Source organism: Zingiber officinale, chromosome 11B (assembly GCF_018446385.1).
Source record: "Zingiber officinale cultivar Zhangliang chromosome 11B, Zo_v1.1, whole genome shotgun sequence".
Lineage (NCBI taxonomy): Eukaryota > Viridiplantae > Streptophyta > Magnoliopsida > Zingiberales > Zingiberaceae > Zingiber > Zingiber officinale.
In genome coordinates, this window is record NC_056007.1 from 85,558,849 (window position 1) to 85,586,554 (window position 27,706).

General features: G+C 39.1%; 1 protein-coding gene and 1 long non-coding RNA gene across 2 annotated transcripts in view; one reads left to right on the top strand and one right to left on the bottom strand.

The window, feature by feature from the left end:
- LOC122033371 (putative disease resistance RPP13-like protein 1) overlaps positions 1–27,706 on the bottom strand; it is a 201,634-nt gene that overhangs the window by 109,619 nt on the left and 64,309 nt on the right. The window lies entirely within an intron of this gene.
- LOC122033375 lies at positions 8,143–9,289 on the top strand. Its single transcript, XR_006126521.1, has 3 exons — positions 8,143–8,757; positions 8,848–8,999; positions 9,229–9,289. It is a non-coding gene; the product is annotated as an uncharacterized LOC122033375 (long non-coding RNA).

Consider the following 27,706-nt stretch of genomic DNA (forward strand, 5'->3'; position numbering starts at 1 on the left):
CCTTCCCGTGTCATCATTCTCGCTAGCTGTATCTTCCGCTCGACTTCATGTGTTCCTAAGTTCCTGTACACTTAGACACAAGGATCAAACACAATATAACCTAACTCAACTCGGTTGACCACATTAAAATTATCTTGGGATACTTAGAGGTTTAACATGAGCACAGGTAGCCAACACATGGCGGGGTGTCTACGAGTGATGAAATCTCTAGAATTTGCCCCTGTCCGATTCGGGCAGAATATCATACGCTTACCATATTCTGTGTCAAGTCTTGGAGGTTATATTGAGTTTGGTTCGTCTAGATGTTATATATCGAGCTCTCAATTTAAATTTAATTTATTGATTATTTGAAATTTTTTATTATTTAATTACTTTAAAAATTTATTTATTTATTTAGCATGATAATAAAAATTTTATTAATAAATATGGTCCCGCATTATTAACAAATGCATTAACAAGTTAAACACACAGTAATTTAAACCGATTGAGCGTAAGTGTCATGTCTTAAAATCGATCCCGGAGTACGTATGCATACTGTCTTGCCTCTTACTGCCCTATTGTGCCAGGGACTAAAGCATAAAATTGATCTTGATGTTTTTTTTGATATTACATAGAATATAAAAAAATAAATGTTTTATTAATAAAAAAACAATAAGATTAAACCTCTTCAATAAATCCTATAAATAAAGAATCTTCTATTTTTTTTTTCAAATTTTATACACAATTGAAACTTACAATAAAATTTAGTTTGACAAAAAAATATTCAATCCACCACATACATATTTTAGTATTGAAATCTAATATAATGAGAGATATTACTTCTTAAAAAGAAATAAATTTGTTATAAAAGTTTCGTATTTCTATTTTTTCAAAAAGAAAAAAACAGCTTTCTTTAAAAAAAATAGCTTTTTTTTCAAAGCCAAAAACTGTAAATTTGAAGCGTTCTTATCTATATGGTTCTTGATTATATTCATAAATCGATCTCAAATAATTAAATAGATAATTCATATAACGAACTAAAAAAACATAAATTAAAACCTTTAGCAGAATCGCATCAACTTATTTAACACAAGAGAAACAAGAATTTATGAATTGCTTTTGAACCTAATCAACATAAAAACCAAGAAGCAAAAATCCTGTCTAACAAGAATTCTAATTCTTGAGAACACATTATGATCATGTGAAATCGGGAATTATTATGATCATCTGAAATGGGGAAAAATGGAGCGTTGGGCACGAGACATTTGTTGAAACTAATAGATAAAAAAAATAGAATAGAAAATTAATTCTTTGATATATTATTTACTAAAGTCAATATATTTATTTATACAAGTTGTCCAAACAATAATAAAAAAATTAAATATGATATACAATTATAAGCACAGTAATAAATATAATAGATTTGAAAGTATTATTCTTACTATTTGATTCATGACGATTCTGATTCTGATTCTGATTCTGATTCTGATTGTGATGTCAAATATAATAAATCTGAATTGATCGAAATTAATTTGAGATTATTTTTCATTATTGTCATTACCCCTCGATAAATTCAACGGGAGTGCCTGAACATTGAGTTTGCTAACTTGGTGAAACGTTGTCTGGATAATGGTTTGATAAATATATCAACAATTTGATCTTCAGTAGATATGTAAGAAACTAAAAATTGTCGAATAACCACACGCTCACGAACAAAAAGAAAATCAATCTCTATATGCTTGGTACAAGCATGAAAACAAGATTTACTGCAAGATAAGTTGGTCCAATATTATCACACTAGACTTTGAGCATAGCAGTTAGGGAAAAGTGTAATTCCGAAAGAAGATATCGTAGTCAAATAATTTCTAATATCACGTTAGCTATAGCTTTATACTCAGCTTCAGTACTTGAGTGAGAGACTATAGGTTGCTTTTTTAAAAACCAGAAAACAAGATTTCGCCCAAGAAATATGACATATCCACTAGTAGAAAGTCTATTTTCGGGAGATCCAGCCTAATCTGCATCACTATAGGCAATCAATTCTCGTGAGGATTGATTGTATAAAAGAAGACCATGTAAAATAGTGTCTTTTATATATCAAAGAATTCTCTTAACACCTTCCCAATGGTGTTCAGTAGGAGCATGCATAAATTGACAGACACGATTCACAGCGAAAGAAATATCGGGTCATGTAATGGTGATATATTGTAGGGCACCAATAATGCTTCAGTAGATCTGGGGGTCAGCTAATGAAGAGGAGGATGAAAATGTAGTGAAACCACTTTCAATGATTTAATATGGAGATAGAACGTGAACCATCCATTTTAGCTCATCGTAGAAGTCCAGTAATATATTTGTTTTGAGAGAGAAAACAACCTTCAGAATGTGAGAGAAACTCTATACCAAGAAAAAACAAGCATTGCCAAGATCCCGAATAGGAAACTCTTGACAAATAAGATGAAGTAAAGTAGTAATGTCGTTTTGATCACTACCAGTTATTAAGATATCATCCACATAAATCAGAACAAATATTAAAAATTCCTCATTACATTTGTAAAATAGGGAAGAATTAGTTTTTGAGCTAGAAAATCCTTGAGTATGAAGATAGGTAGATAGATGATGAAACCATGCACAAAGGGTTTGCCGAAGACCATATATAGATTTCTGAAGTTGACACACATGTGTTGGAAGTTACGGGTGGATAAATCCAGGTGGTTGCTCCATAAAAATAGTTTCTTCAAGATGTTTATGAAGGAAAGCATTGGAAACATCTAATTATCGTATTGGTCAATTGGAGCTAACAGCTATAAATAGTAGCAATCTGATAGTTATAATTTTAACCACTGGACTAAAAGTATCATTGAAGTCAATATTGTAGGGGATCGTGTGGCCGACTTGAAGGAGGTTTGGATAGACGACACCCCTAAATCGATAGCTTCCTATACTAGTTAGTTTGCGCAGTGAAAATACAAACAATATAAACACAAATACGAAAGCTAAAGACAAAGAAAAACAAGCAAACCAATACACGCTAATATAACGTGGTTCGGAGATACCTTGCTCCTACTCCACGGCTGTCCATGTACGATCCCGATCCGTCTGTGGATGACTCCTTGGTAAACTCCGACTAGCTCACGTAACTCCTTGTGGGTGGAGAAACCTTACCACAACTCTCACAAGAACTCTTGAGACTCTAGGGCACAGGTAGACTACTAATAAGGGTTAACCACCTCTATTTCGTTGCCTTAACCAAGCTTCCAAGATTTGGTTATATAGGTCGCAGGTTGGAAAACCCTACCTACCAGTCGACTGGTGAAAGTGCTAGTCGACTACCCTCTGTGGAGATTCGACTGTCACAACCCAACGGCTCGATACTAGTCGACTAGTAAAAGTACCAGTCGACTGCTCCACACTGGCTGAGCAAACAGAAGCATTCTATTCGCTCCCAGTCGACTACACCAATCGACTGATGAAACTATCAGTCGACTGGTACCCGAGTACAATCTCTCAACACTTGGACCCTCACCCTTACGACTCACTTGACTCTTCATTGCAACTTTGACCACTTTCCTTCAAGCCTACTTCCTATGGCTCTCGTCCCTCGGATGCACCTAAGCCCGTGGCTTGTCCCAATCTCATCCTTCGTGTATGCCTCGAACTCGCTTCCCTCGGCCCTTGTCCTTGCTGCCTTGTCTACGGTCCCTCGGATGCTCCATCCTTCACCGGACCTCAAGCCATCAACCTGAGTCATATGTGTATCCTGCAAACCTGTACACTTATATACGCATATCAAATACAAGGGTGAACTTAACTTAAACCCTTTGCCCAAATATCCAAACACATGGTCTAACGGACCATTGGGATTGCTCCAACAATCTCTGCCTTTTTGATGTTTGGCAATACGTTTAAGTTAGGAAAAACAAATAGCAAATAAACATGCTAAAAATAATGGACTTACGTTGTCAAGGTTACACACTTGGACTTACACCGCCGAATGGACTTACGTTGCCAAGGCTACACACTTGGACTTACACTACCGAATGGACTTACGTTGCCAAGGCTACACACTTGGACTTACGTTGCCAAGACTACACAATTGGACTTACACCGCCGAATGGACTTATGTTGCCAAGGATACACACTAGGACTTACACTGCCGAAACAAAATTACTGCAACATGCATTAGAACCTATCCCAAGGTACCCCCAATACCTATGCTCCCCATTGTGCTAGGAATTTTATCATAGGGATATTTAAGAACTTATCACAAGGCTCCCCCTACACCTATGCTCCCCATTGAGCTAGGATTTTACCATAGGGATTTTTAAGAATCTATTACAAGACTCCTCCTACGCAAAGCCACTCAATGTTTTCCTAACTAAATCTTACTTCTCCTCCTTTGCCTAACATCCAAAAAGCTTTCCAACAATATCCGAATTGTCAAAAACTTGATCACCAAACTGACCCTAAACTCATTTATTTATCTCCCATGGATCTCATACATCTACATGAGTTGACATGGTCAAAATCAGCACTGAAAAATAGTTTCAAGCTGCTATTAGTTGATTGTCAGAAGTACCAGTCGACTGACCTTATCGAAATCAACACACAGAAGCATTTTGTGTTCGATATTCACTATTACTAGTCGAATGGTAACTGTACTAGTCGACTGGCACACTGATTTCAGCCCAATTTAGCATTTCTGACCGAATTTCAGAAATGCACCATTAATTCCATAGGCATCCAAAAATCTCCAAATTTTGTGGAGAGGTCTATTTTATCCATGTCTACTTGGGAAAAATACATTCAAAAATGTATCTACCAATCCCAAGATTGACACAAAACCCAAAACTAGTTAAATGGTTCAATTGAACCTTGACCTAAAGTCCTAGTTTTGGCTTCCTCTTGATATATTTGCTCATACTAAACCACAATGCATCCCTAGCATTGGTTTATATGGCCTCTATACATCCAAAAATCAATTTTCAAGCTATATGACCACAAATGTCATATTTCTATGCATGAAACACATCCCTTGGTTTGAGACTCAAGTCTGTCTCCAAACCATTTGGCACACTCCATGGCTCCTCTAAACTCCCAAGTAAAACTCACTTGAGATCCATTTGTCATGGGTCCCAAATTGACTCTTTGAGCTCCCCCTAGAGCTCTTAGCCTTAGCCACCTCCACCTCCCTAAGTGACTCATCCACAATTGCTAGGCCACATCCGTGCACCTCCGGTGACACTTGGCATACAAACCTAACCTTTTTAACCTTGGATACCTTATCCTTGGTTAATTTAACCTTACCTTTAAATGACTTTCTCTTACTATTTATTGGCTTCTCCTTTCTATAGTCATATACAACCCTAGCATAAGACTTTCCCTTAGCATTGGAGACACTAGATCAGTATCCTAGACCCGATCTATCATTGTTGGGTCTTTGACTATCCAACACTATACTGTTGGACCCCGTGGTAGTTTTGATGTGATCAACCAAGTTAGTTAGGTCCTGCGTTTTGTCTGACCCCTGTGTCTGAGTGTGCAGGAACTTAGGAGCACAGGAAGTCGAGCGAAAGACGCAGCTAGCGAGAAGGATGGCACGGGAAGGGAGCTGACGGGCTCGGTGCGTCCGAAGGACGAGAGAGCTGTGGAAGAGTACTCCGGTGGAGCGAGAAGAACGTGCGCGGCGTTCGAGGGACGAGAAGCCGGACGGAAGCCTGCTCGAGGAGAAGGCCGGGAACTGGGTTCGGGTGAGCCCTATTCCGGATGGCCGCAATCACCCAAGGAACCGAACCGGAGCAAGTCAACTGGAGTTGACTTGTCAACGGTTCGGTCGACCGAACCTATTGATCGGTCGACCGAACACTAATCCTTAGAAGACCAACCGATGTTGACACGTCAGAAGCCACGTCAGCAAGCCAGCCGTTGGAGGACTGATCGGTCGACCGAACCCAAGATTATCCAGAGACTGAGTCAAGTGCTTTCATCAAGCCAGCGCAGCTGAAGACCGTTGGTCGATTGGTCGACCGAACAAAAGGATCAGTCGACTGAACCCAAGCTCGATCCATAGAGACTGCACCTGGACGTGAAGCTGGGCAGGTACAGCAAGTTCGGTCGACCGAACCTGGGGATCGATCGACCGATCCCTCTCAAGTCAAAACCTGATCCCGAAGATCAGGTCACCCGATAAGCTCTAGAGCCCCTATATAAAGAGGGTCTCGAGCAGCTTTACAGAACAACGATTTCATACGAAAAACCAACTCTTGTAATCTCTGTTTAAGCAACCTCTGTGCTCTCAAAGTGTAAAAGGCTTCTCTGCCTTCAAAGAAGGAGTTTCTTACTGAGCCTTTCATCGCCCTGGATTAACAACCCTCTTGGTTGTAACCAGGTTAAATTTGTGTGTCTATTTCTCTGATTATTTTTAGTTGCATTTATTTAAGAGTTGGAAAGCCTTGAGGAGGGTTTAGTTTTTATTGCAGGCAATTCACCCCCCTCTTACCGGTCTCCGCTGTACCAACAAGTGGTATCAGAGCCCGACAGCCTCAGAAGGACTAACCGCCGTCTGAAGCACAAAGATCCGAACAATGGCCGGCACGAACATCCATTCCCCCAAGTTTGACGGAGATTTCGCTACATGGAAGCGAAAGATGCAGGTATTTTTTAAGACAGATTTTGACATCTTAATTACAATGAAAAATGGTTTTGCAGCGCCCAAAGACAAAGAAGAGAACCAATGGACGAAGAAGGAGCAGGCGGATTTCGTGGCGAACGGAAAAGCTGAGTTTCACTTGCTCAGCGTCCTTCCGCCCCAGGAGGTGAGTCGGATCAGAAGCTATGACTTTGCAAAAGACCTCTGGGAGAAATTCCTAGAGTTCCACGAAGGCACCTCGAAAGCAAAGCTAGCGAGGCGCGACATTCTTCGAACACAACTAACGAATCTCCGAATGAACACCGGCGAGAAAGTAGTGCAACTCCAAGCACGGATCAAGGAGATGATCACGCAACTAACTAATCTTGGAGAAGAGGTAACGAACCGGGACTCTATCCGGTACGCGCTCAACGCCTTCCCGAGGACTCCTGAATGGGCATCCTTAGTAGATGTGTACTACATCTCTAAGGATCTTGAGGTAAGTAGTTTAGAAATTTTTTTTTCAACTTTCGAACTTCACGAATCTCGAATTACAGAAAATCAAGTAGAAAAATCGAACCTCAACATTGCCCTACGAGCTGAAAAGGACGATCCCGACTCCGAAGCGACGATTGACCAAAATGAAGCTGCGTTAATGGTAAAACGATTTAACAAGTTCTTTAAATCTAACCAATTTAGATCGCAGTCAAGTAAACATCGTCAAAAGAGAAAGACAGTCCGTTGCTACAATTGCAACGAAGAAGGGCACATCAAGGAGGATTGCCCAAAATTGAAGAGCAAACAGAAGGACAAGGAAAGGAGCAAGAAGCTAGCTTGACCCAAACACAACCTAAAAGCCACATGGGATGATTCGTCGTCCTCCGAATCTGAAGCCGAAGAATTCTCTTTGAAGATAACTCAGACTCAGAAATGAGCATTGATCAAGGGGGAGAGACAGAAGAGGAAAGCTGCGATGAAGGGGGAGCTACTGACAAACAGGTAAGTAAGGTACGTGCCCTAAACCCTAAACAGTCTTTTGAGTTTATTAAAGCTTTGTCGAAAGATCTATTCAAATCAGAAAAAGAAATTGCCAATTTAAAAATAAGTTTAGAAAATTTAAATTTGGAAAATGAGATTTTACAATTAGAAAATACAAAATTAAAAAATGAAATTAAAAAATTGAAAAGTGATGCATGCTTAAAGAAATTTCCAAATTCAAAAATTAGGATTTATGGAAAATTAAATTGGTACATTAGAAACCATCAGGGTCAACTTAGAAAAGTACCAAGAAACTATATACCTCCTAAGTATCTGACTAACCCTGTAAAATATCGGAAATAGGCGAATATTAATAAGGGAATTTTCCGGAATTTTTGGAAATTTTTCGGGAATTTTTCGGAGCTCGTATGGACGAGTTTACGGGGATAAAAATAGGTTCAGGAAAAGCCTGTTTAGACTACCCTATTTTAATGAGGAAAAGTTTTAATTTCTTTTCCCTTTTTCCTTTTTCTTTTTCTTGTTTTTTCGTCGTTCCTTTTTCCCTCTCCCTCGCGCACCCGAGCCGCACTTCTTCCCCCGCCCGACGCGAACTCTCTGCCCTAACCGGAGCCGGCCCGGCGGTTCCTTCTTCCCCCTTCTCTTCATCTCCTCGCCAAGGACCATGCCCTAAACCTCCCTCGCGCCGACTTCCTCTCCCGATTCCTTTCTCTCCTCTGCCGAGCCGGTTTGTGCCCTAGCCATCCCCGACTGTGCCGATCTCTTCTTCCTCCTTGTCTAAGCACCGGCGACGCGCGAGCACAGCCGGACCGAGCCCTCTCTGCCCACTGACGGCGTCCGTTTGTCCTCAGCAAAGCAGCGCCGCACCCCTTGTGCCGATAGCCGCCGTGCCCTAGCTAGTAGCCGGCGTTGCACGGAGCCGCACCTCTGCCCCTCACTGTCGCCGGCCATCAGGTACAGCCGAGCCTTAGTTGGTTTTGAAGGTAAGTTGTGTGGTGTGGAATTTGGGTTATGGCTTGATCTGTGTTAATGATCTCAATTCTTGACCTTGCTTGGACCAATCGGTGGATTTCTTCTATCTGTGTTGCTACTGTGCCCTAGTTCACCACTGACGGTGCCACTCTCTTCTTTACAGCAGAGTGGTGATCTTGTAGGTAAGGGAGTGCTGGATTGAAGTTGGAATAAGAATCTATCTTTAGTTGGAATTTTAATCTCTTCCTGTTATGTTCGGTGAGGGATTACAGCTGGAAGGGGGTTTTTCTGGTGGGTTTTCTAGGTTTCCAGCAGCGACTCTGGCTATTGGGATCCGACAACAATGCTACTGGGGACTGAATTCATTGACCTATCTGGTTGTAAATTAACAGAAGAGGGTTGTGAGAGGTGAAGGAGCAGTAAGGTATGATGTAGAGATCTTGATACATTTTATATCTGATGTGGTCTACGAATCTAGCATTATTGCTTAATTAGATGATCATGTGAGTCTAGGTAAGGAACATGATTATGATACATGTTGATTAGGTTTATGTGCTTTTGAATTAAGGTTTTGCCTAATTTAGGGTTAAAGAATTTATTTAGCTATTTATAGGAATTTTAGCTAAATAAAGGTATAACTATTGGTATTACAGGACTTTGACGCGAGACGAGTATCTCGACGTCGTATTCGGACCAGATTTGGGCTTTTCGATTGGAGGCGGGTACTTTTGACTTATGTCATTTGATATACTTAGTAGTGAATATAACAAGTTGCATTAATTATGTTCTTATTTATTCTGGTTAATCACTACCCGACAATTGTTACATGATTGATTGATTGTTTATTTTGCATCTCATATATTCCTTACCTGTTGATACATGCTTATAGGGGTAGTGATATATCATGCTTCACCATGTTCAGGACCTAGGCTTTTTTATACCTTCCGTACCTTTGATTCGAGTTGATTCGTTGACCCATGATACACTTTTATATATCTATGGATTAGGTCGATATTTTGTTTTAGTGCTACGCACCATTTGCGTGATTGCGTCGCGCGAAAGTCCACCCATTATTGTTGAGCACACGCCGCTATACGGATCTGCACACACCACCACTCGTGAGTTAGTGGTCGATTGTGCAGAGTGTGTTGCAAGGACTCATAGCACCGTTGGTCCGCCACGGGTAGTGTGACACAACGTGTTATCCGGCAGGATTCCTCCCGTCATCGTGTATCGGGAGTTGAGAGCATTAAGCTCCCCCATTTGGGGTAGGAGGATAGTGTACTCTGACAAGATCCCATCCACTCGGTCACTCATTAGGAGTAGTGACGACAGAGTGCACTTGTCACAAATTACCCACTCAAATTTCACCATCAGTGAGATGATCGACTAGCACAGATCATTAAGATCATACGTGATCGTTTATTGCTTGTTTTGTGTTCGCTACATTTATACGCGTATTGTTTGGATACCTATGTTTGCGATACGCATACAGATTTTTATACCACTCGATTGTTCGACCTTATACTCAAGTCCCGGTTAAGATAGCTTCTCCGCTTACTTGATATTTATATTTATTATATCGGAGACCGTCGACGATTAGCTTGAGTGTTATTTCCTTACTCAGATATCACCAGACTACTGAGTGTTGGACTCACCCGCCTCCATTGTTGTTATATTTTCGTCGAGGTCGTCCGAGCGCTAGTCGCTAGTCCCCATCGCACGTAGTGCTAGACCTCTCATGAGATGTTATTTTAGTTTTCTTTATCGGACTATGTCTTAGTCTTGTATTGGTTTTATTTATGGATCTTGTATGGATTCTTATCGTTTGATGGATTTTTGGTATGGTTTGGATATGTTTTACTTCATGTCTGCCTGAATGGCAGAAGAGGTAAGTTTGTCGGATTGGTGTTTTACGAGTGTAGTTGAGTAGGGTGGTTTTCGAGTCAGAGTATTACTGTTTTGTTTGATTATATATAACTGCGTGGATGTTTGTGTGGTTGTGTTATATTTATTGTTATTATTCCAGCCGCATGTGGCTGAGGTATAGAGATATGTAGAAAGTTTCAGATTGTCCGTTGTACAGGGGAGATGCTGCCGAAATTTCTTCAGACAGGGACTCCTCCGGGGCGTGACAATTTAGTGGTATCAAAGCTTAGGTTTTACGATCTTTGTTTTCGTATTTTGGATATTTGGGATAACCTGATACCAATTTATTTGGTATCAGAGCGCCAAGTTTGGCGATACTTGTTTTTTTCGTGTTACGGATTTTTGAGATTTAACTGATACCAATTTATTGGTATCAGAGCGGGTTATGTTACCTGCTTTTGGGTGTTCTGGATATTTGGGTTGGCCCAAGTTTACGAGTCAAACTGGGTAGTTATTTTGGGCTGCACGGATTTTTTTTCCATTATGTATATGTTATGGATTTCCGTTTTGGATTTATATGGATTTCTGACGATTTTCTCGTTCGGAATTTTGAGGTCAAATTGGGAGACTGGACAGCGATGGAATATCTCCAGACGGCATATAGGTATGATGTTTAATTTTATAGTTTAAGACATGTATTAGCATTCTTTATTTAATACCTGTTGTTGTAACACATATTACATGTGATGGGTTAGCCATTGAATGGTCGACCTTAATAGAGATCAAGGATTATAGTCACGGTGATTTTCATATCATACCATCGTAGTTTTAGCTCACATTACTAGTAAGAGACGGAGGCACATACCACCGCTATCATAATGGATAACGAATGATACCTACATATTCCCGCTGACTTAACTAGTAGAGATTTTTATACTCACATCTTTTGGATATTAGGGTATACAATGAAAGCGATCTAGTTGATGAGTCTGATGATCATGAGAATGGTTTGAGTTGAGGATATCACTGTGATATGTTGATTTCTAATGATTTATGAGAGTAAATGTTGTGTGGTTGTCTGATGATCTATTACTAGATATTTGTTTTGATGATCTATATTAGTGGATAACTATTTTGAAAATCTATTATTTGGGTTGTCGTTGATGGTGACATAGTGAGTGTCATATATGATATTCACAGGTTTGATGATTTCAGTTGGTGATCAGATTATGAATCGGGTGCTAGAGAGTTTACAGTTGAGTGTACCTATGAATTTTAATAAATCTGGTTAGTTGTGGTTAGTTAATAGGATGATAAGATTGATATTTGTTTCCTCTGATATTGGACTATGTGGATAAATAATGATTTGATGTTTTGAATGTCAACTTGCTCTCATAGGGAGTAGAGACTGATTCATCTGATATTATGTGGGCTGATATTTTTGAGGATAAAAATGAGAGTGTCTTGATGTTCTTGAATTCTGACTTTATCTTTTGGGTCGTATACATTTATACATATGATTATTGTGGATTTCTAGTAAATTATACCTGAGTGGTTAGGCATACATGTCTGATTGTTTATTGGAGGTATTTTGTCAATTAAAACTATGTTGTGAAATGTGCACATATGTTTGAGTGTTTTATTGGATGTATCTTATCGATTAAATTTGAGTTGTGATATGTGCAGATGTGTTCGGTGTAATATTTGAGGTATTTTATTGATTATATTTGATTTGTGGATGCACTTGTGTCTATTAGGCTTTGTTGGAAGTATTACGTTGATTATACTCTTGGCATAGGTGTATATATGTCATGTGAGGTTGTTTGAGGTGTATTGTCGATTATACCTATGTTGATATATGCACACGGGTTCGGTAGATATTGTTGGAGGTATCACACTGATTTTTACCTGTGCTATGAGTGTGTTTGGTGTGTACAAATTGGAGGATTATGTCGATCATACATATGTTGTGTGAGCAAGTGTATTGTTGGTAGCAGCATGATGATTCTACTTATGTTGAATGCAGGATGTGGAATGTCTGCATTATGTCATTTGTTGGATTACCCTGTCAACCCATATTCTTATCAGTGAGTGACTCACTACGATGTTGATAGATTTGAGGATGAGTTTGATTTGATTGTTGGATTGTTATACCTTTGGCTGCCACAGTGATATGTGGTTGAGTGATCTCGTGCAGCCTCTAGTTGGATAGTCAGGTGTCTTGGTCACTGGTGGGATGTTTGTGGTGGAGCATTGCTCCCACCTATTGTGGATTGCTTGTAGCGGAGTATTGCCCTATGTATATATTGTAGATACATATTACGGATTTGGTTGTGGTGGAGCGTTGCTCCCACATATTGAGAATTTTTCATTGCTCCCACATATGTGGTATTTGTTAGAGTGTATACTAAAAGCCTAGCTTTTGGTATAAACATTTATCTAGAAATAAGAATCACATTGGTCAAATGTCTACATTTATGATAAATGTAGTTGCTCAATTAATTTATATTGTAGATAACATGGTGTGTGGTGTCACATACAGGAGATCATGTTATCGGTTCCTTATAAATTATAAACAGTAGCTCACGACCAAGATGGAAAGAAACAAACCATTGGAAGGTCGTAGTGTAATTAGGTATTAGTTTATCTTAACTATATAATTACACTAGTACACTTAGAGTGTATTGAGTAGGACCATTTGAGGTCGTTCCTTTTATACTGACTTTATAAAGGAACAAAGACCTCAGTTATTATGGAAGTGTGTGCTCTTAATCCTAATATAATAACAATCACATATATTTGATATTTATTTCTTTAATTTATCAATGGGTGAGATTTAGTTCGATGAATCAATAAGCCCGATAAGTTGGGAAATGATATCACTTATAGTGTGTGTTGTTGATTATAGAAGGAAACAGTGTCCTAGTAATCTAGGTTGAGAATGTCCTCAAGAGGAGCTCATAAAGATTGTCATGTTAAACCCTGCAGGTGGACTTAGTCCGACATGACGATAAGGTTGAGTGGTACTACTGACTAAGATATTAATTAAATGAGTTGTCAATAACTCGCTTAATTAACGGGCATTCGACATCTTAAACATGGAGACTAACACACTCATAATAAGAAGGAGCCCAAAATGTAATTTGGGATCGGTGCGTAGTTCAATAATAGTTCTTTAGTGGAATGAATTATTATCAATGAATTTGTGTTCGGTGAACACGGAAGCTTAATTTCACTGGAGACCAAAACCAATTCCTCCTCTCGGTCCCTATCGTAGCCTCTCAGATATAGAGATTTATACCCACTACATACCCACCTTCTTACCCAACCAATAGGGGCCAACCAAGCTAAGCTTGGTCAAGCCTAAAGGTTGGCCTTAAGGTGGTCGGCCAATAGCTTGGAGCCCAAGCTTAGTGGCCGACCACATCATATTAAAAGGATTTTTATTAAAATTATTTCTTATGTGGATATCATAGTTTTAAAGAGAGTTTAAAATTAAATCTTTCCTTTTAAAGCTTTCTAAAAAGATTAAGAAAAGATTCGAAATCTTTCATTTGTAGATCGAAAGGAGATTTTATTTTTAAGAAAACTTTCCTTTTAACCATGATAATAATTTAAAGAGAAGTTTAAAATTAAATATTCTCTTTATTAGTTTCTAAAAGATTAAGAAAAGATTTGATATCTTTCCTTATTCGTAGATTAAGAGAGATTTTAATTTTTAGAGATAACTTTCTTTTATCCACATGTTTAAAAGAAATATTTTAATTTATTAAATTCTTTTTATTAACCACCATGAAGGGAAAAATTATTCGAGAAATTTTATAAATTTGAAGCAAATTAGGAAGTTTTAATTTTGTTGAATTAAAATTTCCTTGATTAAGGGATTAAGGTGGCCTACCATTAAATATAAAAGAAAAATTTATTTTAATTAAATAAATTTTCCTTTTAATGGCAAAAGAATTAAGGAAGTTTTTATTAAATTTTCCTTATTTGCCAAGACCAAGGATTATAAAAGAGGGGTAGAGGAGGCTTCAAGGTGAATGTCTCTATTTATTTTTCTCCTCTCTTTTTTGTGGCCGGCCCTTTCTTTTCTTTCCTCTCCTTTGTGAACTTTCTCATGGTGGAGTTAGCTTTGGTGGCGGATCTAAGAAGGAGAAGAAGGAGAGAAAGAAGCCTCTTTTCTAGCATCCCTCGAGCATGGTGGTGGGCGAACCTCTTCATCCTAGGAGAAGTTTTGATGGCCGAAACTTGCAAGGAAGAAGAAGGTGCTTGGTGGTTCTCATCTCGGAAGATCGTTGCACACACAACGTCCGAGGTTAGAAGAGGAATACGGTAGAAGATCAAGAGGTATTTCTAAAAGGTATAATTAGTAATTTTTCTTTCCGCATCATACTAGTTATTTTTGGAAATAATACTAAATACAAGAGGCATACGATTCTAGAGTTTCGAATTTGTTTTCGATATAGTGTTCTTTTGTTTTTCTTTTCCTTGTGATTTGATTGTTCTTTTCGGTTCACCTAAAGTTATTTTAGGAAATTAAATATTAGCTTTTTATAAAAGGTTTTGTCTAGTCGGTGGTGGTTGCTCCCATATCCAAGAAAGCCGTGTGCCTCGCCACGTCAGTACTGGGAACCAATTATGGAAATTAATATTTAATGGAATTAATAACTTAAGGTGATTTGGGTCGAACGTGTTAAGTTCCGCAGGAGACCCAAGTCAAAACCTAAAAGAACAAATCGATTAAGTATTGGATCAAACGTGTTAAGTTCCGCAGGCGATCCAAAATTTAATTTAAAAGAACACATGGTAGCTAGGAAAAGGTTCAGACCTTTGTACAAAATTTTTGTACAGTGGAACCTCTAGGTTTTCCGAGTAGCAACCAACAATTGGTATCAGAGCTAGGGTTTTGCCTCTGTGTATTTGGTATTAGTTTAATTACGCACATGCCATACATAATTTAGGCGTTAATAGTAGGATGTGCTAACTTTGTGGACGCAGGATCCAACTATTATGGCTTATAGTTATTATGTGTGATGGACCTCGATACGAAGGGCATTTTATCATGTGTACGATTGGATTATAAAATACAGAGTCGATTTAGTTTTATTAGATTTTATTTTTGATCTAGTTACACGTACATTCCTTTTATGGAATATAGGATCGATGGATGTAAATTTTATTTTATGTTCGATCTAGTTTACATGTACATTCCTTCGAGGAATATAGGATCAAAATGTAAAATTCTATTTATGTCATGGATCGAATCTTGCAAAGCGTGGAACCTTCTAAGGACCAGAGGCGCAGCGGAACAAAGAGCAAGATGGATGCAACAGCTAGACGGCCAAATATGGCAGCAACTTGGGATGACAACACACGGAGGATAACTAGAGATAAAAGCCATAATAGTTGAAAATTAGATTTTCTATTTATTGCTTTTATATTGTGTGTGCGTGTTAGTTTACAAGTTTAGTAGGCTAGCATAGTTAAAATTCCTCATTAATAAATAACTAAGTGGGAGAGGGATTTTAAGTAAATCCCATAGTCTTTGTAAGTGATGCAAACAAGCTTGCGCGTTGGCTCGAGTGCCTTCCTCCATAACTGAGCTAGTTTGCAGATCACTAGAATAGACTTCCATTTTGGATGACTATAGTTAATTAAGAGCGTGTGATCTTCCCCAACCGAAGGGGCATAATTAATGGACTTAGTGTCAAGTATGGTATACACTTAGACACATCTAATAGTATCCTCCCATCGAGTCACAGTTATTTGTGTGACCAAATGAAACCAACTATTAATCATAAAACTAGGTTGACAAGATAATAAAATTAAAGGGTTAAAACCCTCTTACAAATGATTGATTTTGTATACGTCCACACTAACGCGGCATACAAAATTAACTGTTGAGATAATTTTATTTGTCATAAAGTTACGCTTGACAAGATAGTTAATGGGTAAAACCCTCCTCTTACAAATGTTGATTTTGATACGTCCACACTAACGTGGCGTACAAATTTTACGGTGTTTTGAGTGTTGGTAAATTTAAATAATATTGTTAGAGGAATCAATATTATTTTAAATTTGAAGTCTTAACCAAATATTTTGTGATTCTTAGGATGATGGTCAACCCACTGTCGATATACTTTAGGATAGACTTAGTGGTCCCAATTATAATTGATTGGAAATAGGATTTGGACATTAAGGTAGACTGTCTTCTTAGGACTAAGAACAATTTAGGTGTATTTAATTCATTAGTTGAAACACGTCTAGTGGTGTTATCTACCGGAACCTGGAGTGTAGATACAAGATGTCATTAATCATGTCTGCAATTCATTGTAGGGTTCCAGGAAACCCGACAACTAAATGAAAGGTAAATCACCGTCCACACGGGCACTTCTGTAAAAGTGGTAGCTATTGCAATTGGGAGATGTTTATCCTTTGATAAGAATAAAATATGGATTTTAAGTAATTGTCTTTACGCATCAAGTTTAGAAAGAACCCGATTTCAGTTTCTAAACTATTATAGATATTGTGTCTATTTTGATAACAAAGTTGTTATCAAGAAAATAGGGAAGTTATCTATTCTGATGGTTGACAATTTATAATCCAATAACTCCCACGATGCAACAAATGGAAATTAGTAACACATCTTCTAATTTTAAGAAAAAGCAACCTTCGAAATGAACCAATTATATCTTGGCATCTAAAAGCTAGGTTATACTTGAGTAGGATTCATTGGTAGCTTATGAACTTTTGGGTTCATTGGTGGTGGAAATATTTCCAACCTGCGAGTCTTACTTGGAAGGAAAATAACCAAGAAGCTTTTAAGTCCAAGGGTATGGAGTCAAAGATATGTTGAAATCGGTTCATTCTGATTTGTGTGATCCTATGACTATCCAGACAAGAGGTAGTATTGAATATTTTGTCTATTTTATAGACAACTATTCAAGATACAAATAAATTTACTTAATGTATCGCAAGACTAAGTACTTTGATTAGTTCAAAGAGTACAAGGTTGATGCGGAGAAATGTTAAAGTAAAAAGTCACTATGGAAGATCGTAGTGGCAAGTACCTCTTGAGAGATTTTAGGAGTCACTTATCAGTAGTTGGATTTCAATCCCAACTAACTGCATCTGGTACACCCCAACAGAATGGTGTAGTAGAAAGAAGGTAAAGGACTCTTATGGAATAATTAGATAGATGATGAGTTATTCATAAAATTACCAAATTTGTTTTAAGGATAAAACTCTGAAAACGAAAGTGAACATAGTACCTTCCAAGTTAGAACTCTCTACTCATATAGAATTGCTGAATAGGCGTAAGCCTATTTTGAAGCATATTCGGATTCGGGTAATCCAGCACATATGTAAAGAGAGATAATAATAAGTTGAATAGGAGTTCACTTGTTTGTAAGTTATCCTAGATAAACAAAAGTAGGTTTATAGTCTTAAAATCGAAGGTCATTGTTAGCATCAATGACTGATTTTAAAAGGACTATATAATGAACCACGTGCTCATAAGTAAATTTGTTCTTAAGGAAATAATAAAAGACATGTCTAATCTAGTACCAACTGTACAAGACGAGATACCACAAGAACTGCAACACGATCACAAATGATACACAATTACGGAAAGTGCCTCATCGTAGTGGGAGGGTTAAGCAACCTAAAAAGATTTATGTTTTGGGAGAGTTTTGGACTCGATCCCCGGAGGACATGAACCCGATCTCCGGACATACGATGAAGCACTCCAAGATAAAGATGCAATATCTTGGCAAAGAGTAATGAATAATGGAATTAGAATATATATTCTAATAAAATCTGAAGCTTATAGAACCACCAAATGGTATAAAAGCCTTTGGGTGTAAAAGGTCTATATTAGGAAAAGATGGATAAGAAGGTAGAAACTTTCAAAGAAGGCTAGATGAAAAGGAAACTTTTTCACCGTAGTCATGCTTAAGTCTATCCCGATTCTTTTATCTATTTGGCAAGTGGATGTCAAGACAAGATTCCTTATGGAAGTCTTCAAGAAAACATCCATATAAAGCAAACAGAAGGGTTCATGCAAAGGGCTAAGAGTATCTTGTGTAAGCTCAATCGGCCCATGGATCGAGGCAAAGCTTCAAGGTCTGGAACATCCTTTATCAAAGTAATCCGATCTATGGATTTAAGAACCTGATAAGTCTTGTATACAAAAGATGTGATGGAAACGTGGTGGTATTTCTTGACTATACTTAGATAATTTTTGGTAGTTGGAAACAATATCAAAATGTTGTCGAAGTAAGGGTATGGTTGTCCAAACAATTGATATAAAGGACTTGGGAGAATGTATATATTCTCGAGATCAAAGTAATAAGGATCGCAAGAAAAGAATATTTTACTTATCCCAAGCTTCATACATCGGAAAATCCTTGCTCGTTTTAAGCATACAAAACTCCAAGAAAGGTTTCTTACCTTTTAGGATGGAGTAACTTTATCTAAAGATATGTCTCTGTAGACATCAAAGGAGATAAAGGAAATAAAGGCGGTTCTTTATGCTACTGCTGTTGGAAATATGCTATGCACGAGATCGAAATCTGCTTTGCCAAGGGCATAGTTAGCAGATATCAAAGTAACCTCGACAAGGACAGTGGACTGCAATGAAAGCATATATTGTAGTACCTTAGAGGAACTAGAGATTATATGTTAGCTTACAAGGCGCTTAATTTAGTCCTCGGGTCGTATGGATTTTGACTTCCAATCGGATAGGACATGTAATAAGTCAACCTGGGGTTTTGTGTTTACTTTAGAGGTAAAGTCATAACTAGGAAGAGTGATAAGCATAGGTGTTTTTCGAACTCCACCATAAAAGCTTAGTATACGGCAAGCCTCTGAGGTAGCCATAAAAGTTGAATGACTTAATAACCTCAAGATAGACTTAGATATGATTTGTGTTGTTCAAAATTATTACAATTTATTGTAATAATGTTGGTGCAGTAGCAAACTCGAAGAAACCATAAGTCTATAAGGCAAATAAACACAATAGAGAGCAAGTACCACCCAATACGAGGAATCGTATAAACGAGGAAAAGTTGTTGCCGCCTAGATTGCATCAGGTGATGACCTATAGATCCTTTCACTAAGGTCCTTAAGGCAATAGCTTTTGATGGGCATGTTGAAGGGATGGGAATCAGATGTATGGCAGCAGATATGGCAGCTTAGTCTTTTAGTATAAGTGGGAGATTGTTAGAGTGTATACTAAAAGCCTAGCTTTTGGTATAAACATTTATCTAGAAATAAGAATCACATTGGTCAAATGTCTACATTTATGATAAATGTAGTTGCTCAATTAATTTATATTGTAGATAACATGGTGTGTGGTGTCACATACAGGACATCATGTTATCGGTTCCTTATAAATTATAAACAGTAGCTCACGACCAAGATGGAAAGGAACAAACCATTGGAAGGTCGTAGTGTAATTAGGTATTAGTTTATCTTAACTATATAATTACACTAGTACACTTAGAGTGTATTGAGTAGGACCATTTGAGGTCGTTCCTTTTATACTTACTTTATAAAGGAACAAAGACCTCAGTTATTATGGAAGTGTGTGCTCTTAATCCTAATATAATAACAATCACATATATTTGATATTTATTTCTTTAATTTATCAATGGGTGAGATTTAGTTCGATGAATCAATAAGCCCGATAAGTTGGGAAATGATATCACTTATAGTGTGTGTTGTTGATTATAGAAGGAAACTGTGTCCTAGTAATCTAGTTGAGAATGTCCTCAAGAGGAGCTCATAAGGATTGTCATGTTAAACCCTGCAGGTGGACTTAGTCCGACATGACGATAAGGTTGAGTGGTACTACTCTTGGACTAAGATATTAATTAAATGAGTTGTCAGTAACTCGCTTAATTAATGAGAATTTGACATCTTAAACACAGGGAGACTAACACACTCATAATAAGAAGGAGCCCAAAATGTAATTGGGATGGTAGTTCGACAATAGTTCTTTAGTGGAATGAATTATTATCGATGGAATTAAGTCGGGGCGAACACGGAAGCTTAATTTCATCGGAGACCAAACAATTCCTCCTCTCATTCCCTATCGTAGCCTCTTGTATAGAGATTTATACCCACTACATACCCACCTTCTTACCCAACCAATAGGCCAAGTCAAGCTCGTTAGGCCTGCCAAGCCAGGTCCTTAAGGTGGCCGGCCAATGCTTGGAGCCCAAGCTTGTGTGGCCACATCATATTAAAAAGGATTTTTATTAAAATTATTTCATGTGGATATCATAGTTTTAAAGAGAGTTTAAAAATTAAATCTTCCTTTTAAGCTACAAAAGATTAAGAAAAGATTTGAAATCTTTCATTTGTAGATTGAAAGGAGATTTTATTTTTAAGAAAATTTTCCTTTTTAACCATGTTCATGATTTAAAAGAGAGTTTAAAAAATTAAATATTCTCTTTTATAAGTTTCTACAAAAGATTAAGAAAAGATTTGATATATTTCCTTATTTGTAAATTAAAAGAGATTTTAATTTTTAGAGATAACTTTCTTTTTATCCACATGTTTAAAAGAAAGATTTTAATTTATTAAATTTCCTTTTTATAAACCAATCATGAAGGGATAAAAATTATTGGAGAAATTTTTATAAATTTCCGGAAACAAATTAGGAAGTTTTAATTTTTGTTTTAATTAAAACTTTCCTTGATTTGGGGAAGAGAGTGGCCGGCCAAATAAATTGGAGAAGAGAAAATTATTTTTAATTAAATAAATTTTCTTTTTCAATGGCAAAAGAATTAAGGAAGTTTTTATTAAATTTTTTTTATTTGCCAAGACCAAGGATTATAAAAAGGGGTAGAGGAGGCTTCATTGTGAACAACCTCTATTATTTTCTCCCTCTTTTCTTTGTGTGGTCGGCCCTTTCTTTTCTTTCCTCTCCTTTGTGTGGTCGAAACTTTCTCATGGTGGAGTTAGCTTTGGTGGCTGGATCTAAGAAGGAGAAGAAGGAGAGAAAAGAAGCCTCTTTTCTAGCATCCCTTGAGCACGGTGGTGGTGGCCGAATCTCTTCATCCTAGAAGAAGTTTTGATGGCCGAAACTTGCAAGGAAGAAGAAGGTGCTTGGTGGTTCTCATCTCGGAAGATCGTTGCCCACACAACGTCCGAGGTTAGAAGAGGAATACGGTAGAAGATCAAGAGGTCTTTCTAAAAGGTATAACTAGTAATTTTTCTTTCCGCATCATACTAGTTATTTTTGGAAATAATACTAAATACAAGAGGCATACGATTCTAGAGTTTCGAATTTGTTTTCGATATAGTGTTCTTTTGTTTTTCTTTCCCTTGTGATTTGATTATTCTTTTCGGTTAACCTAAAGTTATTTTAGGAAATTAAATATTAGCTTTCCATAAAAGGTTTTGTCTAGTCGGTGGTGGTTGCTCCCATATCCAAGAAGGCCGTGTGCCTCGCCACATCAGTACTGGGAACCAATTATGGAAATTAATATTTAATGGAATTAATAACTTAAGGTGATTTGGGTCGAACGTGTTAAGTTCCGCAGGAGACCCAAGTCAAAACCTAAAAGAACGAATAGATTAAGTTTTGGATCAAACGTGTTAAGTTCCGCAGGCGATCCAAAATTTAATTTAAAAGAACACATGGTAGCTAAGAAAAGGTTCAGACCTTTGTACAAAATTTTTGTACAGTGGAACCTCTAGGTTTTCCGAGTAGCAACCAACAGTATTTTCAAAAAATAAAGAAATTTAGCCGAGGTTCGAACCGGAGACCTCACATTGGTGGATTTATTCTTTGGTGATTTATATTATTGGTGATTGGATTTCAGGTTTATTATCAGAGATCTTATGGTTAGGAATGTTTGTGATACGGACATTATGTGTCTTGGTTTTACCATTAGGGTTTGCGGAGTCTTAGATGTTTTCATGGACTCGATGATTGGGTATCCTTAGGATATTGGATCAGAATTCGTTATCGTTATTGACGACGTGGTGTTTTATTCCTGATCTGAGGTGATCACGTACACTATCTTCGCATAGTTCTAGAGATGTTTCGACTGAAACGTCTATATGTGAAGATCAGTAATGCGTATTTTGGTGGTTTTTTGTGAGATGTTTGAGACACACGGTCACCAGTAGGAGTATACCATGGTTCCACAGGAGAACGAGGTCATATCACTGGGAGTGACTTGAGTCTATAGAAGAGGCTCGCAACTTCCTGGTTTGGCTCGATATTCCGGAGATACGCTGAGGGTTTCTCTCGGTTATGCCACTTACACGCTTGACTGAAAGGCGAAGTTCACTGAACCGAGGATTATGAGATCGCCTGTGAGCCGCGAGACTAGTGTCACCGATTTTTGGTTTTACCTTCGAAGAGGACGGATTCGAGCTCTATACCGACGTATCTCTATAGGGTTTGTGTTGTTTTAATGTAGCACGACAGGTAGTCTCCTACTTCTCAGTGAAGGAGCATGAGGAGAACTACCCAATACATGAGTGGTGGCCGCCATTATTTTGCCTTCAAGATTTGCGGCATCACCTGTCTAGTATTACATTTGAGATTTTCACTGATCATAAGAGTCTCAAATATATATTTTTACCCAGAAGAAATTTAATCTCCGACAAAGGAGATGGATGGAGTTCCTGAAGGATTGTGACTATACGATTGACTATCACCCGGGGAAAACTAATATGTTGTCGATACGCTTAGCAGGAAGTCCGGAGGGACTTTAGCTTGCCACCGAGTTGTGGTCATAGACTTGATTTAAGGTTTCTCCGATTTGGGTCTTGAGGGGTAAGGACAGACAGAGCAGGGTACTCTGGTTACCATGGTTGCTCAGTCGTTGATCAGGACGAGGATACGAGAGCCCTAGGCTGCTGATCAGTATTTGCAATTTATTTGCAGCCAGATAGCTTCCGGTAGCAGACCGAGTTCACACGAGACGAGGAGGGTGTTATACACTTCTGAGGTAGATTATGCGTACTTCAGTCTCATCCGGTCTTATAGGAGTTACTTTCGGAGGCTCATCGCTCATGATTTGTTGGTCGTCTGGGAGGTACCGTATGTACCAAGATCGAGGCGTTTATTGGTAGAATGGTAGAAGAAAGATATCGCGTAATTTGTAGCGAGAGGTTTTGTTTGTCAGCAAGTGAAAGCAGAATATCAAAGTTGTTCAATGACTATTCCTGAGTGGAAGTGGGATCACATTACCATGGACTTTGTGGTAGGGTTGCCGAGGACACGACGAGGTCATGACGCGATTTGGGTAATCGTTGATTGATTAACCAAATCCGCGCACTTCTTAGCGATCCGGAGGACTGATCCTCTGGATCGATTGGCAGATCTGTATTGTCGGGAGATTATCAGACTACATGGTGTTCCGTTGAGTATCATTTCGGATAGAGATCCACGGTTTATGTCTCGTTTCTGGCAGAGTCTGCAGTAGGCCTTGGGCGCACAGCTCCGTTTCAGTACAGCCTTTCATCCACAGATAGATGGGCAGTCAAAGTGGACTATTCAGACTTTAGAGGATCTGCTGAGGTCTTGTGTTATGGATTTCGGAGGCAGTTGGGAGGACCATCTGCTAGTAGAGTTCGCTATAACAAATGCCTTTTATTCTCTATCTAGATGGCACCCTTTGAGGCGTTGTATGGTAGACCTTGTCGGACATCCGCCCTCTGGGATGAGGTTGGAGAGGCCCAGTTGTTGGGACCTCATAGAGTTCAGCAGGATGCAGAGTTGGTCCGTACTATCAGACGGAGGATGTCAGAGGCGCTGGACCGCCAGAAGGGTCTTGCGGGCCGGAGTCGGAGACTCTTAGAGTTCTCTGCAGGCGACTATGTATTTCTGCGAGATTCACCCACGAAAGGGGTGAAGAGATTTGACTTCAGAGGTAAGCTAGCTCCGCGATACAATGGCCTTTTCCAGATCATGGAGAGGATTGGAGCGGTAGCTTATCGGCTGGCACTATCGCCGTCCTTGGCAGGTGTTCCCGACGTATGCCATGTATCTATGCAAAGGAGATACATATCTGACCCGACACATGTGCTGACAGATATCTCAGTTCTTGTTCAGCCTGACGTCATTTATGAGGAGATTCCGGTACGGATTTTAGACCGAAAAGAGCGTCAGTTGTGGAATAAGACTATCCGACTGGTTAAAGTCGGATGACAGCATCATTCGGATGAGGAGACTACTTGGGAGCTCGAGGATACGATCCGAGCTCGATACCCCCATCTTTTCACTTGAGGTATGTGATTTAATTTATCATTCAGCATTTATACTCTATATCTGTTGTTAGTACTTGCTGATGGTAGATAACGAAATTTGAGGACAAAATTTTTATTAGTGGGGGAGAATGTAAAATATCGAAAATAGGCTAATATTAATAAGGGAATTTTTCAAAATTTTTGGAAATTTTTTGGGAATTTTTCGGAGCTCGTATGGACGAGTTTACGGGGATAAAAACAGGGTCAGGAAAAGCCTGTTTAGGCTATCCTGTTTTAATGAGGAAAAGTTTTAATTTCTTTTCCCTTTTTCCTTTTTCTTTTTCTTGTTTTTTCACCGTTCCTTTTTCCCTCTCCCTCGCGCACCCGAGCCGCACTTCTTCCCCCGCCCGACGCGAACTCTCTGCCCTAACCGGAGCCGGCCCGGTGGTTCCTTCTTCCCCCTTCTCTTCATCTCCTCGCCAAGGACCATGCCCTAAACCTCCCTCACGCCGACTTCCTCTCCCGATTCCTTTCTCTCCTCTACCGAGCCGGTTTGTGCCCTAGCCATCCCCGACTGCGCCGATCTCTTCTTCCTCCTTGTCCAAGCGCCGGCGACGCGCGAGCACAGCCGGACCGAGCCCTCTCTGCCCACTGACGCCGGCCGTTTGTCCTCAGCAAAGCAGCGCCGCACCCCTTGTGCCGATCGCCGCCGTGCCCTAGCTAGTAGCCGGCGTTGCACGGAGCCGCACCTCTGCCCCTCACTGTCGCTGGCCATCAGGTACAGCCGAGCCTTAGTTGGTTTTGGAGGTAAGTTGTGTGGTGTGGAATTTAGGTTATGGCTTGATCTGTGTTAATGATCTCAGTTCTTGACCTTGCTTGGACCAGTCGGTGGATTTCTTCTATCTGTGTTGCTACTGTGCCCTAGTTCACCACTGACGGTGCCACTCTCTTCTTTACAGCAGAGTGGTGATCTTGTAGGTAAGGGAGTGCTGGATTGAAGTTGGAATAAAAATCTATCTTTAGTTGGAATTTTAATCTCTTCCTGTTATGTTCGGTGCGGGATTACAGCTGGAAGGGGGTTTTTCTGGTGGGTTTTCTAGGTTTCCAGCAGCGACTCTGGCTATTGGGATCCGACAACAACGCTACTGGGGACTGACTTCATTGACCTATCTGGTTGTAAATTAACAGAAGAGGGTTGTGAGAAGTGAAGGAGCAGTAAGGTATGATGTAGAGATCTTGATACATTTTATATCTGATGTGGTCTACGAATCTAGCATTATTGCTTAATTAGATGATCATGTGAGTCTAGGTAAGGAACATGATTATGATACATGTTGATTAGGTTTATGTGATTTTGAATTAAGGTTTTGCCCTAATTTAGGGTTAAAGAATTTATTTAGCTATTTATAGGAATTTTAGCTAAATAAAAGTATAACTATTGGTATTACAGGACTTTGACGCGAGACGAGTATCTCGACGTCGTATTCGGACCAGATTTGGACTTTTCGATTGGAGACGGGTACTTTTGACTTATGTCATTTGATATATTTAGTAGTGAATATAACAAGTTACATTAATTATGTTCTTATTTATTCCGGTTAATCACTACCCGACAATTGTTACATGATTGATTGATTGTTTGTTTTGCATCTCATATATTCCTTACCTGTTGATACAGGCTTATAGGGGTAGTGATATACCATGCTTCACCATGTTCAGGACCTAGGCTTTTTTATACCTTCTGTGTACCTTTGATTTGAGTTGATTCGTTGACCTATGATACACTTTTATATATCTATGGATTAGGTCAGGATATTTTGTTGTTAGTGTCATACACCATTTGCATGATTGCATGCTGTGCGAAAGTCCGCTCCATTATTGTTGAGCACATCGCCAGTTACATGGATCTGCACACACCACCACTCATGGGTTAGTGGTCGATTCAGGCAGAGTGTGTTGCAGCAGGGACTCTGTTAGGCACCATTGGTCCGCTCATGGGTAGTGTGACACAACGTGTTATCCGGCAGGGATTCCTCCCCGTCATTGTGTACCGGGAGTTGAGAGCATTGCGCTCCGCCATTTATGATTTGGGGTAGGAGGATAGGTGTACTCCGACAGCATCCCGTCCACTCGGTCACTCATCAGGAGTAGTGACGACAGAGTGCACGGTTGTCACAGCCCTACCCACTCGGCCTCACTATTGGGTGTGAGATGATCGACTGGCGTCAGGGGTGACCAGGACGCATCATTAGCATCATATGCATGATGCATTTGCTGCATTTATATGCTGCATATTGTTTGGATACCTATGTTTGACATGCATACAGGATTTCTATACCACTCGGATTGTTTGACCTTATACTCAGGTCCTGGTTAGTACAGTTTCTCTCCTGTTTACTTCAGTTGCATATTTATATTTCTTATATCAGGAGACTGTACGCATGATTAGTGCTAGGTGTTATTTCCCTACTTTGTATATCAGTTGTACCTGCTGAGTGTTGAACTCACCCCGCCTCCATTGTTGTTATATTTTCAGGTTGAGGCTGTCCGGAGCAGTTCTAGTCGCTAGTCCCCACTGCACGTAGTGCTAGACCTCTGCTGATCATGAGATGTTATTTTAGTTTTCTTTATCGGACTATGTTCTTAGTCTTGTATTGGTTTTATTTATGGATCTTGTATGGATTCTTATCGTTTGATGGATTTTTGGTATGGTTTGGATATGTTTTACTTCACGCCTGCCTGAACGGCAGAAGAGGTAAGTTTGTTGGATTGGTGTTTTACGAGTGTAGTTGAGTAGGGTGGTTTTCGAGTCAGAGTATTACTGTTTTGTTTGATTATATATAACTGCGTGGATGTTTGTGTGGTTGTGTTATATTTATTGTTATTATTCCAGCCGCATGTGGCTGAGGTATAGAGATATGTAGAAAGTTTCATATTGTCCGCCGTACAGGGGAGATGCTGTCGAAATTTCTTCGGACAGGGACTCCTCCGGGGCGTGACAAACCCCGTAGGAAGGAACCTTTACTGGGTTCCAAAATCTGTACTTGA